At 40.3% G+C, this 12,589-nt stretch overlaps 1 protein-coding gene across 1 annotated transcript in view; it reads left to right on the forward strand.

The window, feature by feature from the left end:
• LOC114661320 (interleukin-17 receptor D-like) overlaps window positions 1-12,589 on the forward strand; it is a 78,763-nt gene that overhangs the window by 10,022 nt on the left and 56,152 nt on the right. The gene's annotated exons all lie outside the window — the stretch shown is intronic.

Raw genomic sequence — 12,589 nt, forward strand, 5'->3', positions numbered from 1 at the left:
CCTAATAAGCTTTCATATGACATTCAGATGGTGGGCTACGACTCACCTTTTCACAGCGACTTTGATATCTGACAACTTCTTTTTTATTTTGAGCACTGTGCAACTTTGTGAACTTGAGCTTTCAAGTTTCTCCGACACTCTATGTCACTCGATCAACTTCCTTTTGTTGCTTATATCACTGTTTAAACTAACAAATAGTAAGTTTTTTCCTTGCCTCCACTTGGTATTTGCTGAAATTCTTTTATTTCACCCTGTGCTTTTGCCATTGCTTTTTCACAGAACACTGAGCTTAAGGGCTATTTATGTGACACCAGGCGTGTGCATGAGCGTTACTTTTCACGCTTACCAGGATTTATGGAGTCGAAAAACATGGAAGTTGGCAAACGCACAGATTTATGCATCTGGATTTTTTTGTGCGTATGCACATTTCCGCTTTTGTCTTTACGCCATGTTTTAGTGTCAATTCTACACACGGCGTTATGCATGACGCCCCTGCACTTCAGTTCCACATTTTTGTATGTTTGAAGGGTTTGTTTGGAATTCAGATTCTTCTTCTTTTTTTTTGCAAGTGCAATAAGTTGAGGTGTTAGATTTTAAAAAGTGACAATCAGTGTCAAGAGAGAAACATAAAAATTAGCACACATGGTGGATATTTAAGAATTATGATAAATCCATCTACTAGATTCAATAAAAAGGAGCAATGCAAACATTTACCTGAACACACTACAAATGCAGTTATTTTGTAAATACATCAAAAAATTAAAAATGTGCAAGTTAGCAATTTATGCTTTGAAAATTCTATAAAGTCTGGTGGTAAAAAGGAATGAAAGAATAATGAATAATTGCTGCCACTGGATTATTACAAACTACAGGAAGACCTCACAGATCTCTACAAGAAGGAACTAAAAAAGATAGTAAGTAGCTTTCCTCTTGACATCAGGGATCATGTAAACAGTTTAATTCCTGAGAACCCCAAAATGGGTTCCTTCTACATGCTTCCTAAAATCCACAAAGAAGGGAACTCAGGAAGGCCTATAATCTCAGGAATTGGCTCCCTCACAGAAAATGTTTCAGGTTGGGTGGAGCACATCCTTAAACCCCTCAGCTACATCCAGGACACCACTGATTTCTTTGCAAAAAACTGTCAGCTATAGGCCCCTTACCTGAGGGAACCTTACTGGCCACAATGGATGTTGAGGCACTTTACACAAACATCCCCCATGACGATGGCATATTGGCATGTGAAACGTACCTCAAACAACATGATTTACCCACAGAGTCAGTTATACAAATGATAAAATTCACTCTGACACATAATTTATTCTCTTTTGGACAAGATTTCTACTTGCAACAAATGGGGACTGCAATGGGCTGCATCTCACTATAAGGTGCTCCATTATTTTTAGCCAAGTAATACGTTACAACCCCGACAGACCGGGATAAACAACTGCAGGAGCTTAGACAAGATTTCATCAGACAAGGTTATACCTCCAAAACAACAGAAACTCAAATAAGAAGAGCTACTACCATAACCAGAGACAACCTTCTGGAATATAAAAACAAGAACCACATTCCCCTTGTTGTCATCTACAACCCACATCTTGAAGCACTTCGAAAAATTATAAAAGAACTTCAGCCAATGCTAAACAATGACCAAACACTGAAAAATGCATTTCCTGAACCTCCCCTCCTGGCATAAAGACAATCACCAAACCTGCAGCAAATAATTGTCCGAACCTCCCTGCCTACAGAAAAGATGTAAAATGTGTGCTCACATTTATAATACAGACCGTGTAGTTATACCACACTGCCGACTAGAATATTACATAAAGGGATCGTTTTCCTGCAGATCATCCAATGTAGTCTACCTCATTCTCTGCATGAAATTTCCTGACACTGCACTCTATGTGGGAGAAACTGGACAAACACTCCGCCTGAGAATGAATTTACACAGGTTCCACATTAAACGTGGCAACACAGATGTTCCTGTAGCGGCCCACTTCAACAGCCATGGACACTGTGAGAGGGATTTTAAAGTCACAGTGCTTATGGGCAACTTCAGAACACAGCAATAGAGAAAAGAATGGGAAGTCAAACTCATGCTAAAATTTAATACATTGCAACATGGTTTGAATAGAGACAAGAGTTTTATGGCCAGGTATGAGGATTGTTTGCATCTCTCAGACTGACACAGACAACCTGACTACAGACCCATATTGTATTGAAAAACTCATTAAAAAGACTTTGTTGTCTTATCAAAAGATCTTGACTATACATTGTTCTCCTCTCTTGCTAAATGAATCTTAGCCTGAAGAGGTCTATTAATTTTTTACATTTAAGATGTCTCACTTAAAGGTTTTCCAATGTTGTTTCTTGTCCTAGTGTGTATATAAACACAGGGAACTCCACTTTCTGTATTACATCTTGCCTGAAGAAGGGGCCTGAGTTGCCTCAAAAGCTTGCATATTATAATCTTTTTAGTTAGCCAATAAAAGGTGTCATTTTTCTTGACTTCTCACTACATTCATAATGGCTAACATGGTACAACACCCGAGTACTACTGCCAATGTATACAAAAATGGAAATACTCAAAATAGCATCAGAAAAAATAGCATTAGGAAATCATTTAGCAAAATAGACAAATAGAAAAACTAGCATGAACAAGCATTATATGCTGCCTGCTGCATAAATACAGTGTCTCAGAATCATTAGACTGTGTATTTAGCATGACATCGTTGTTGTGCAGCAGCATTTGCAGCACACAAATCTTTCCTAGTGAGAAGTGAAGTGCATGCAAGTGCTGAAAAAATGTAAAAGTGCATGTGTGCGCCATCTAGTGGCTGTGGTTGAACGTGAGCAGAGTGGCCCGCTCCATACACACATAGGTCTTTCGTTAAAATATATGTAATAAATATATATTTCTATATGCATATGTAATCAATTATATAATTACAATTATGATAATTCATATACCAGTACAGCAAAACAAATTTAAGTTGCAAGTTTAAAATAGGACATTACATTACTGAATCACAAGTGAATGAGAACTTGTAATGACTTGTTCTTGAGTCAAATGAGAGAGATTCGTAGACTGATTCTCGGATAGAGACTCGTTCACAAATTAAATAAACAAGAATTGTTAGACTGATTTTTAGGTTGTGACTAGATCACAAATCAAATGAGTTGCGGCTCATGAGTCAGGTGGTTATTGCACAAGCCTTTCACACATCAATCAGCAGGCAGTGGAAGTGAAGATAAGGATGATGTCATGCAGGATTCACATGGACGTTAGCATTAGTCCCTCTGAGCTCCAGTGAACTGATGCATTTGTGCTCGATTCATGTGATTCACTGAAAAAAGTTGTTCAAAAAGAATCAATCTTTCATGAATCGACCATCTCTATATGTAAAAAGTGTGACAACCGCATTCATGAGGCCAAATCCAAAGTCATTGCGTAAAATAAAAAAGAAAAACACAGTATCACAAAATCAATTTTAGAACATAAAAAAAATAAAATTAGAGCCTATATGTGTAAGATACCCAAAATAGGCAAAAACATATGTGTTAAAGTGGCTTAAAGGTGCAGGCTGGGGGTGTGCATGGGGCCTGCAATGTCCGGGCACCCCTTCTAGGGCTGTTTACCATCTTGTGCCCAGTGCTACTGAGGTTCCAGCCCCCATGGCTAAAAGTTCAAATTAGCAAGTCTGAAAATGTTATTTTTAAACTTAAATATGGCTGGCACTGAATTTTCTTTGCGTCTGCTGTTATCTCAGGTTCAAATTCTGGCTCAGTTACCATGTTGAGCATGGATGTGTTCAGGTTAGTTTAGTTGGACAATCTAAATTGGCCCTGTATGAGGGACTGTGGGTGTGAATGTGAAAGTTCACTGCAATAAATTGTTCATTGCTGGATTCCACCTTGCATCAGATGCTGCCAGGTTAAGCTCTGGCCACACATAGCCCTGAATTGGATTAAGCAGGTTGAGTTTTAGGTTCCCATTTGGTATCTTGTGAGGAAGCTAAGCTGACATCTCTTGATAGGACCTGAAAGAATGTTAGAAATACTTGTCTGCAACCTCCCACTGCAGGAGCAACACTGACTTTAGACAGTGGTGTAGCTTTAAAATGTTGTGGGTTGGCTTTTATTTTCAGGTATAAGCTAAGTGAGCTTATTTTAAAATGCCAAGCAGAAGTATTTTAGAAATGTTAGATTAAAGGGCTTTTGCATTGGGAAGATATATCCCACACAATTCATCAGTGCCTTGTTCTTTTATAATCATTGATGTTTATATACTTTACAAAAAATGAGTCAGATAGCAGGCCATTTGCTTTTGCATATCAGCCTGGTCTCATCTTATCAAACAACCTTTGAAGCTTTTGAAGTGAGGGACATACAGTATATCTGCAGCCTTCATCGCTGTAATAATTTATTATAAAGCATTAAAGCACTTAAGAGACCAAGCAGTCAAGTAGATTGTTGGGTGTAATTGTCACTAAGAGATCCTGGCAGCTTACCCAGTGGGTACTTGAATGAGCATCACGTTGACAGTTTCCAGACTCCAGTTTCTTTGAAGCTACAACCCTCACATTCCTCCAGCAGTGTATTTCTTTCTTAGCTTTCACTGCTTTCTCAATGAGTGTTTCACTTCTGGTTCATAAGAAATGTGTAGGATTCAGTTTGTGGATACTTTCAGGCATTCTGAATATTTGATGTTAAATCTAATCTTTTCCATTCCCAATGGAGGGGATTCAGCAGCGCATATCCATTAGTCTAGGCATAATGTGATTTCCTTTTTCTGTAAGGCATCTCGTTCAGCTGACATGCTTCTATCCCTTTTGTAGCATGATTACGGATATTTATTACATTTTTAATGTTACAGATTAACATGCATTCTGCATCATTGATACCTCAAGAAGAATTAAGGTCTGTCAATATGCACACTTAAATCAGGTTCAGAATTATTATCTTCCCATCTATCATTTTTTCATAGTTAAAATACTTGTTACAGTTCATGCGTTAAAACCTTTGCACTTACATGTACTGAGCTGATTTTTCAAAGATTAGCCATGTCTTGAAGGTTGTCCAAGAATGATATCTGAGGGTCCTCGGTATGCCTGTCCCTGATATTTAGATGTCATGTGCCAAGTTGATAAGTTTATGCATTACTAAGTAGCTGTACAGAGGGCGGGGGGCTGGCGCCTAGTCTCGCATCACTGGGTACAAAAAAGGAAATAAGCCAGAATTGGAAACCTTTCCACCTTTATGTTTAAAGTGAATCAGTAAAGTTAATTTTCTTAATGGATAAATGATGTTTTACTTTCCTTGCTTCCATTTTTTTACTTCTACAGTTATGAAAATTCTTTACCTTACCTGGTATGACTTCAAGCAGTAGGATAAATGAATTGGTGTTGCAGATGTGCATGCAGGCTAATGATGTGACTACATGTTCTCTGTTACACATGCGGCTCTACTGGTGCTTTGATAAATTCAATTGGGTTTGCAATCTATTTTGCTACTGTGAAGTGAGAGGAAAATATACAAAATATGCTGGGTAAATTTGAAAGAGAAAATCGATCAATTATTTTGTAGTATAGACAATTTTGAAAACTTCCCAATACTTTTTAAAATTTCTGGATCAAGTTTTTGTTTCTGATTTTTTTATAATTTCTCCTTGACCTCTAAAATCACTGAGACTTCAATTTAGGGATTTTAGAACTCAAGGAATCTCATGGCCACATTTATTTTTGTGCTTGATAGTTTTTTAATGGCATTGAAAATAAAAAAAAATGTTCACGAACAATGCTATGTTGTTTTTCTCGTGGGTGCTGCCACATTGAGAGTTATTGTTGCCAGGCAAGGTCAACCAGATGTATACGTTACATGACATCTCTGGGTTGAAGGTATAAAGCTCAACCCGGGCTCTTCCTGGCTGGCTAAGATATTGGATTCTCCTGTGGTGGAAAATTTTACATCTTATTAACCCCTTCACCGCCCTCTGCCGGATATATCCGGCACCGTTGTTTTAATGCTAACGCCATACTGCCGGAATTATCCGGCACATTTGCCTGTGGTTATATGAATGCCTGGCAAGTAGTATAACTGACGGTTTGGCGTGGGTATTATTACTACGTTGTATTTCGACAAGTCTGTGGTTGTTTTGGCCGGTCATGTGACGTGATTCGCATGTAACAGCTGTGAATATGGCGAAACGTAAACTGACTTCAAGTGAGGCTTTGCAGGCGATTTTGGACAGTTCTGATCATGATTGTAGCAGTTCTGAAGAAGATTTTAGTGACAGTGATGAGCAGCAACGTGCGCTGCATGATATTGTGAATGAAGACGCATCGGATGACGGCGCTGAGTGGGTGTATCCCCAGCATCTCAGCTGGGCTGCTGCCCGTGGTGAACTACCTTTTCTGCATTCGTTTGAGGGAACGTGTGGCTTTATTGTTGATGTAAACAATTACACTGCTGAGCAGTTTTATGAGCTGTTTGTGTCACCTGATTTGATTAGACATTTTGTTCATCAGACAAATCTGTATGCAGCACAGTTTATTGAGAAAAATCCCAATTTACCTCCACATTCCCGTGTTCGTGCTTGGTTTGACACTGATGAAAACGAAATGAAAAAATTCATTGGGATTTTGATGTTGATGGGAATAATCAGAAAACCAGATATTGAGATGTACTGGTCTACAGATCCTATGTATGCAACACCTATTTTTGCAGCTGTCATGACACGTAACCGATTCTCTTTGCTGCTGAAATTCTTTCATTTGAATGACAACAGAAACGAGCCAGATAAGAAAGATCCAAACCGCGACCACTTGTTCAAGCTACGTCCTTTGATTGATCATTTATTTGAAGCATTTCAGTTGCCCTACATGCCAGGACCGTCAGTTGCAATTGATGAAAGTTTATTGTCGTGGAAGGGCCGCTTACAGTTTCGACAGTATCTACCATTGAAAAGGGCACGGTTTGGTATCAAGATGTTTTGCTTAGCTGAGAATTCAGGTTACATTTAAAGATTTCGTGTATACACTGGCAACTTGCACAACATTTAGTGGTCAATACTGCTTGAATAAATGTAAAAAATGTAAAAAAAATGTAAAAAAGTAAAAAAACAAAAATTGTTCAGATTTCGCCTGGCGTGGGGAATATTTAGGGAGTTGGCGGTTAAAGGGTTAAAGAAAGAAACATCCTCTAACAGAACAATTCAGTAATCAGGCAGGAGATAAGCTGTTCATTGTATCTTTTAATTACTCCCTTAGAGGGAGCATTCTTCAGAAGCAGTCCGTTACAGCCTGGTCAGAATGATCAGAGAAACAAAGAATAGAGGTTCATTTTATAAACTATTGAATTTACATACAGTGTCAATCAATGCATGCATTTTACTCTGGTTGGTTCTATGGTTTACACCCAAATGACTTTTATAAAATAAAAGTCTGCTATATTATATTCTGGTTCTTTTTATACCTTTGAGTTGCGCCGCCACCCTTGAAATTTCTGTGCATAGAACAACTGTCCATTCTTGTTTATAGGACATCTGCTTAGTCATCTCTTAGTCATCCTTCAGTTCATTTTGTATATTACATCAACCTTTCTTCTGGTACATTCTTTATTTACGTGACCATCTCAGTATTTTTCCTAAACCAATTCTTGTATTTCAGTGTGCATTTTGTTCACTTGACCTTTATCTGGTTTCCTGGTGTGTCTGAACAGGTTTCTGATATTTATTAAGCCTTTATGCTATTTCTTTTAGATGAATGCTATGTTACCCTAAAACAGCGTTTCTCAACCTTTAAGTATTTGCGACCCGAGTTTTCATAACAGTTGTAATCGCGCCCCCCTAAGGTTTTTTGAAAGGAGCCCACTAATACCAACTTGTTCTTTTTTAATTAATGATATATCATAGATGCATATTTTATTATACCTATTTAAAATAAAAAAAAAGAGTTTTCTCCGCAGGGTGTCTGGGCTCTCCATTAAAGATAGGGTGAGAAGCTCAGTCATCCAGGAGGGGCTCAGAGTAGAGCCACTGCTCCTCCGCATCGAGAGGAGTCAGATGAGGTGGCTCGGGCATCTGATCAGGATGCCTCCTGGACGCCTCCCTGGTGAAGTGTTCCGGGCACGTCCAACCGGGAGGAGGCCCCGGGGAAGGCCCAGGACATGCTGAAGGGACTATGTCTCCCGGCTGGCCTGGGAACGCCTCGGGATTCTCCCGGAAGAGCTAGAAGAAGTGGCCAGGGAGAGGGAAGTCTGGGCATCTCTGCTCAAGCTGCTGCCCCCGCGACCCGACCTCGGATAAGCGGAAGAGGATGGATGGATGGATACTTAACTTTTATCGACATTTATCTAACTCCATATTTATTTTTCTAGTATCAGAATGTAGTTTAAGTTAATTTGTTTTGGTTTCAATAGATTTATTTTTCATATTTTTGATTCTTGTTTTTTTTTCTTCATATCTTTGTGCCCCCCTTTTTGTTATTTCGTGCCCCGCTAAGGGGGCCCACCCAACAGTTTGAGAACCACTGCCCTAAAATTACAAATCTTAGTTTAGACCTAGTTTTTGCGTATGATTCATAATTTGTCCGCATCATCCCTGACTATGATTCTTGTCACATGTCCTTAGCCTAGTTTGTCTAACTTTGAATTTTTTGGTTCTGACTCTTGGCTTGAAATTTGTGACTTGGCAACATCTTCCACTCAAAGTTGCTGCCATCTTGTGCAGTTAGTACATTAAATGAGAATTTTTGAAATTTCAGAAAATGTGTATGGTGTGTTTTATTTGAGGTATTGGAATAAAAATGGAACTTTATAAGTGTGCCATACTTCAATTAACCAGCCCAAGTTGTTTCATTCAGACAGACGGATGGATGTGATAAAAACAGAATGTACTTTTCGCCTGTCATTTGAGTGCTTCTAAAATTAAAATGTTAGTTTACCGAGAAACATGTTGACTAAATACATTGGCCAAAAATGCTAGGTGTTCTTTACAGATTTGAGGGTGCCAAATCCAGTTTTTGAGAGATGAAAGTTTAAAACAAAAGACACTATTTTAGAGAAAAACATGATAAATTTTTAAAATTAACTGTTTAGACATGAAGAAATTTTACATTACTTATGTAATTATTACTTGCCCAGAGAGTTTGGACACGTCATTGTTGTTATTGTTTACATCCCTCCTCGGGCAGATGGGGAGACAGCGAGTGACATCATCCATTCTGCTGTTGCTAAGTTACAAACACAGCACCCTGAGGCGCTTGTGCTAATCGCTGGAGACTTTAACCATGTGACGCTGGACAAAACATTACCTGCCTTCTCCCAGTATGTGGACTGTAACACCCGGGGAAATAAGACTATTGATTTACTGTATGCAAACGTTAAAGACACATACAGCGCCACCCCGCTGCCTGCGCTTGGGAAAGCAGATCATAACCTGGTTCTGCTTCAGCCTCACTACAAACCAAGAGTGAGGGTCCTACCTACAACCACACGCTCATTCAGGTAGTGGTCCCCTGAGGCAGAGAAGGCTCTGAGAGAATGGTTTGGAACTACAGACTGGGATATCCTGCAGGGATCACATAGTGAGAACATTGAGAAGGTTGTTCATAGTTTAGGGGAGGAACGATCTTCTCAGTCTGTCAGTGGACAGTGACAGCAGTCTGTCGCTGAAGCTGCTCTTCTGTCTGGAGATGACATTGTTTAGTGGATGCAGTGGATTCTCCATAATTGATAGGAGCCTGCTGAACGCCCGTCGCTCTGCCACAGATGTCAAACTGTCCAGCTCCATGCCAACAATAGAGCCTGCCATCCTCACCAGTTTGTCAAGGCGTGAGGCGTCTTTCTTCTTAATGCTGCCTCCCCAGCACACCACCGCGTAGAAGAGGGCGCTCGCCACAACCGTCTGATAGAACATCAGCAGCATCTTATTGCAGATGTTGAAGGACGCCAGCCTTCTAAGGAAGTATAACCGGCTCTGTCCTTTCTTACACAGAGCATCAGTATTGGCAGTCCAGTCTAATTTATCATCCAGCTGCACTCCCAGGTATTTATAGGTCTGCACCATCTGCACACAGTCACCTCTGATGATCACGGGGTCCATGAGGGGTCTGGGCCTCCTAAAATCCACCACCAGCTCCTTGGTTTTGCTGGTGTTCAGGTGTAGGTGGTTTGAGTTGCACCATTTAACAAAGTCCTTGATTAGGTCCCTATACTCCTCCTCCTGCCCACTCCTGATGCAGCCCACGATAGCAGTGTTGTCAGCGAACTTTTGCACGTGGCAGGACTCCGAGTTGTGTTGGGAGTCCAATGTATATAGGCTGAACAGGACCGGAGAAAGTACAGTCCCCTGTGGCGCTCCTGTGTTGCTGACCACAATGTCAGACGTGCAGTCCCCAAGACGCACATACTGAGGTCTGTCTTTAAGATTGTCCATGATCCATGCCACCAGGTATGAATCTACTCCCATCTCTGTCAGCTTGTCCCTAAGGAGCAGAGGTTGGATGGTGTTGAAGGCGCTAGAGAAGTCTAGAAATATAATTCTTACAGCACCACTGCCTCTGTCCAAGTGGGAGAGGGATCGGTGTAGCATATAGATAATGGCATCCTCCGCTCCCACCTTCTCCTGATATGCAAACTGCAGAGGGTCGAGGGCGTGTTGAACCTGTGGCCTCAGGTGGTGAAGCAGCAGCCTCTCCATGGTCTTCATCACGTGATGTCAGAGCAACAGGTCGGAAGTCATTCAGCTCACTTGGACATGATACCTTTGGGACTGGGGTGATGCAAGATGTTTTCCAAAGCCTTGGGACTCTCCCCTGTTCCAGGCTCAGGTTGAAGATGCGCTATAGAGGAACCCCCAGCTCCGATGCACAGACCTTCAGCAGTCATGGCGATACTCCATCTGGACCCGCTGCTTTGCTGGCACGAAGTCTCCTCAGCTCTCTGCTCACCTGCGCTGTTGTAATTGTGGGTGGGGATGTCTCTCCTATGCTGGTATCAGCAGAAGGATGTGTGGAGGGTGCAGTATTCCAAGGTGAGAGTGAGAGTGGGTTAGGGTGGTCAAACCTGTTAAAGAAGTTGTTCATTTGGTTTGCTCTCTTCACGTCTCTCTCAATGGTGGCACCCCGCTTCGAGCTGCAGCCAGTGATGATCTTCATCCCATCCCACACTTCCTTCATGCTGTTATTCTGCAACTTCTGCTCCAGCTTTCTCCTGTACTGCTCCTTCACCATCCTGAGCTGGACTCTAAGTTCCTTCTGCACGCGCTTGAGCTCATGCTGATCACCGCCTTTAAAAGCCCTTTTCTTCTGGTTCAAAAGGCCCTTGATGTCACTTGTAATCCATGGCTTGTTGTTAGCAAAGCAGCGTACTGTTCTTACTGGAACTACAATGTCCATACAGAAGTTGATGTAATCAGTAGTGCATGCGACTCTTCAATTCCACCCGCACAACTTTGCATGCAATGAATATAATGTACTTTATTTATCGAGATTTGCTTGTCTCATACATATATGACATACACAAAGTATTAATAAACTTTAAAGTAAACAATCTAAAAAAAATTCCTTTTTTATGCAAAAAGTAATGGACACTCATTTTAATTATGAAATACAATTCTCTTATGCAAATTAAAACAGATCTACTACTAGTACGTTTTCTACTACCATTACAACTACCACTACTACATCTACTCTCTCTTTATCTACTTTATTTCAATGAGAAGGTTGTTCTTGATTTGCCTTGAATAAGAATATGAAACTGTGGAGTGGTCTTCGACAAGGTGGCACACATATCATCTTTGACATCCAGTCTATTTCGACTTTTGATAGAAACAAGGGGTAGGGCTGTATGGTGACCGCTATTTTTCTTGTGTGATGTTTCTCGCACAACATTTTTCTTGCTGTTATTTTTCTCTCAAATATGTAACTCACGCATTAGACTTAGGTGAGATAAATACTTGCGAGAAAAATAACAACGAGAGATGTAATGCATGAGAAAAATCACGTGAGCAAGCTCACACGAGAAAAATGAACAGTACCGGGCTGTACAGTGAATATAAATGTTAATTTTATCTGACCTTCACGGCTCCCTGAAAGCCATGGGTCCATGGCATGAACCTCAGGTTAAGATCCCCTGCACTATAACGTCTTTCCTTTTAAGCAATGACCTGCTGGAACCTCTCCACATTGAATCTTAGATTGTGCCAATGTTCTTGGAGAACAAAATCCAAACAAGGGTAAAGAGAGTGGATTTTTAAAGGCATGATGTACGCAAATAGAAAGAGAGACTCTCATCAATTAGTTCCTGGTAGTTTTTTGCCTTTGTATTTTCAAGAAATATGTTTGCTTACTGTAACTGTTCCCTGGTCAAGACCATGTACGAGTCAACCCAACCTTGCATAATTCTGTAAAACCATTTAAACAACTTTTCCTATTCTAGGTTAGAAAAAGACATCTTTCTAACCTTTGAAATATAAATTGCTGGTTATTTTGAAGTAGAAACAAAATACTAATGGAGAGCAAAAAGTGTGTAGCAAATGATTTTGAGTTGTTTCCACTTCAACTAATATTAAGAATGAAGAAGACTG

The sequence above is a fragment of the Erpetoichthys calabaricus genome, chromosome 11 (assembly GCF_900747795.2).
Source record: "Erpetoichthys calabaricus chromosome 11, fErpCal1.3, whole genome shotgun sequence".
NCBI lineage: Eukaryota > Metazoa > Chordata > Cladistia > Polypteriformes > Polypteridae > Erpetoichthys > Erpetoichthys calabaricus.